We start from the raw sequence: 3603 nt of genomic DNA, 5'->3' as shown, positions 1-3603 counted from the left end.
CGAAAATTTCGACGATCATCTTAGGCGGCTTGCAACAGTGCTAGAGGCCATCAGGTCATCATGGCTTACACTGAAGCCGGAAAAGTGCCGTTCCGCTTACGACGAGCTTCTGTTTCTAGGCCACGTTATCAGCAAATCTGGAGTCCGCCTCGACCCGCAGAAGACAGCTGCAATCACAAAGTTCCCGCAGCCTATCCACAAGAAGTCAGTGCGTAGATTCCTTGGAATGTATGCTTACTACAGGCGCTTTGTCAAGGAATGTTCACTCATGGCGGAGCCGCTAACACATATAAACAAATCTGATGTCGAATTCAAGTGCGAAACGACACAGGCCGACGCATTTCAAGAACTCAAACGACGCATGCATTCGCCGCCGGTACTTGCACACTTCGACGAGGACTCCGATACCGAAACCCACACTGACGCTAGTAGCCTAGGCCTCGGTGCCGTCCTATTCCAGAGGAAAGACGGACATGAACGGGTGATATCTTATACTAGCCGGTCACTGTTAAAAGCGGAAGGCAATTTTTCTACGACTGAAATGGAATGCCTCATCATCATTTGGGATACAGCAAAATTCCGCCCTTACCTATATGGGAGGCCATCCAAAGTGGTCAGTGACCATCACGCGTTGTGTTGGCTAGCTAACTTAAAGGACACTTCAGGACGGCTGGCGCGGTGGAGCCTCAGACTACAAGAATACGACATCAATGTAACCTACAAATCCGGACGAAAACTCTCAGATGCCAATTGCCTATCACGCGCCCCATTGACCCGCCGCCGCAAGATGACGAGGATGACGACGCCTACATTGGAATAATAAGCGCGGTAGACTTCGCTGAACAGCAACGAGCAGAACCGGATCTAAAAGGCCTCGTCGATTATTTGGAAGGGCACACCGACGTTGTGCCTAGGGCATTTAAGCGCGGATTATCTTCGTTCATGCTTCAAAAAACCTACTCGTGAAGAAGAACTTCTCACTAGCCTGCGCCAACTACATTCTTGTTGCTTCGTCGGCGCTACGTCCAGAAGTACTGCACTCCCTACATGACGATCCGACCGCTGGGCACCACGGCTTCTCCCGGACCCCATCGAGGATACAAGAAAGGTATTACTGGCCGCGCCTAACCTCCGATGTCGCCCGTTACGTCCAGACATGTCGAGGCTGTCAGCGACGCAAGCCACCACCGACATGGCCAGCGGGATTACTACAGCCGATCAAGCCTCCTTACCGACCTTTTCAGCAGATTGGGATATACATGCTGAGACCGTTTGCGACATCAACTTCTGGAAATAAGTGGTTCGTAGTGGCGACGGACTATCTCACCCGCTTCGGTGAAACTAAAGCTCTACCGAAAAGCAGCGCAGCCGAAGTGGCTAAATTTTTCGTCAAGAACATCCTGCTGCGACATGGTGCTCCAGAAGTCCTCATCACCGACAGAGGAACGGCTTTTACAGCAGAGCTCACCCAAGCCATTCTGCAATACTGCCAGACAAGCCAAAGGAGGACAACCGCCCACCACCCGCAGACGAATTGACTCACGGAGCGCCTGAACAAGACCCTCGCCTAAATGCTAACAATGTACGTCGACGTCGAGCACAAGACGTGGGAAGCCGGCGTGCCGTACGTAACCTTCGCTTACAACATGGCGGTGCAAGAAACAACACAGATCATGCCGTGGAAGCTGGTTTACGGCAGGAACCCGCTGCGGAACAGTTCCCAGGTCGTTAAGGTGGCTTCTCGGTTCTCGAACTACGTCCTGGCAGCGTCTTCCAATGCGAAGAAGACATGTAGCAGTTTGTCGTTGCTGTTCCAGCTGTTAAATGTAGCCACTCTCTCATACCTCTCAAGCCAGCTTTCCGGGTCCTCGAACGTTGAACCGCGGAACGTCGGAGGCTTCCTGGACTGCTGCAGCACGATGGGGGACGCTGGGGCTGCATGCCATTGGGGTGGACTTGGTGGCGTTCTTCCTGGTCGTCTCAGGCAAAAGTCCGGGCTCCGGGGGCAGTCCTTGCAGCCTGCGGTTACCTCGCTGGTTCTTCGCGACGTTGGTGTTGTAGGCCGCGTGCGGGCTTGGGTCGCGGCCTTGTGGGGATACCGGTGCATGAACGCAAAGCACCTCCACCAGATGTCACGTGGCACTGACGTTAAAGAACACAGTAGCAATACTTTCAAGGACAAAACTAGCTTTTAGTGGCGAGCCTGTGCCCACAAAACAGGCTACACTTAAAGCACAACAAGAGCGGCGAGTCGGCGATGGGCGAAAACCTCATCAGCGGGTCAAGCGTATCGGGTTTTATAGATCAGTCGTCGAATGTTCCAGAGTAATCGCTGGGACCCGCATGCCTTGCACAAAGTTCTCCGCAATTCGCGTCGCGCATACATGCAATCAGATTACACAAGGTTCGGCGGACAGACAGCGGATAGATGCATCGACAACATTCTAGAAACTTCCAATACATTTAGACGCGTCCTGCGCTGAGCGAAAACACGTCGTCGACGGTAAAAGCGCTCACTCGTAAAAGATAAACCAGTTCACGTGTCAATATTTACATCACGAGGAGGACCACGCCTTCGGTAATCGGTGCTCTAGGAATCTGCAGCTTTCTTTTTCCTTTCTTTCAAAACAGTGTTTTTCTTTTCAGTGTCGAAAACGCCATTGTTAATCCCGCACCCACTCACATAGTAAAAATTGAAGACAATAGATCTGGCGGCCTAAAGTAATGCAGCTGCAAGTAGAACATTGCGCAGGGTGTAAATGCGCGCTATAAGAAAACAAAAGATACGCACAACCAGGCACCGGTGAGATTCGAACTCACGATCTCCTGTTTACTAGACAGGCGCTTTAACCAACTAAGCCACGGCGCCGACAGGTGGCTACGAAGACCCAGTTGCGGTGCCTGGCATAATGGAGTGAGCGCCTATTCACGTAATCCCCCGCCTAGCCTAGTATGAGCGTCACGTAGCAGTGCGGAGCGCTCATAAAACCCGTTTGGTGCATACATATTGTCACGCAATGCCGAGCATCACACGGGCACCTTTTTGTCAAGGAAGTCGGCATCGATCCGTACCTGGAATTCAGATAATATTGCTTAATGCGACAGCCGTTAAAACCTGTAAAATTCGATTTGCCTTGCATCTTGCTTCTTTCTCTCCGTCCATCCATAAGTTTCATTCCCTTAACAAATGTACTCATTATCGACTACACCTATTAAAGGGTTTTGTCAATGTCGGGCCACCTCGTCAGGTTTATGAGTGCGCAGGTGCGGGTGCGCGTGTTTTGTCGTTCTTTTGGTGCGTGTGAATTCGTGTATAGATACATATTATAAATATATATATATATATATATATATATATATATATATATATATATATATATATATATATATATATATATATATATATATATATATATATGTGTGTGTGTGTGTGTGTGTGTGTTTGTGTGCGTGTGTGTGTGTGTGTGTGTGTGTGTGTGTGTGTGTGTGTGTGTGTGTGTGTGTGTGTGTGTGTGTGTGTGTGTGTGTGTGTGTGGGTGTGCACAACGAAGATGCAGAACTACATCTCCGCTGTATATCAGTGGAGGTTGGTAAGTCAGTCAT

General features: G+C 50.0%; 1 non-coding gene across 1 annotated transcript; it reads right to left on the bottom strand.

Annotated features, from left to right (window-relative positions):
- Nucleotides 1-2795: 2795 nt before the first annotated feature.
- TRNAT-AGU (transfer RNA threonine (anticodon AGU)) lies at nt 2796-2869 on the bottom strand. Its single transcript has one exon. It is a non-coding gene; the product is annotated as a tRNA-Thr (tRNA).
- Between the last annotated feature and the right edge of the window lie 734 nt (nt 2870-3603).

This window comes from Dermacentor variabilis, chromosome 6 (assembly GCF_050947875.1).
Source record: "Dermacentor variabilis isolate Ectoservices chromosome 6, ASM5094787v1, whole genome shotgun sequence".
NCBI lineage: Eukaryota > Metazoa > Arthropoda > Arachnida > Ixodida > Ixodidae > Dermacentor > Dermacentor variabilis.
The sequence above is the reverse complement of the archived record's forward strand: the minus strand, read 5'-3'. Positions and strand labels throughout refer to the sequence as shown.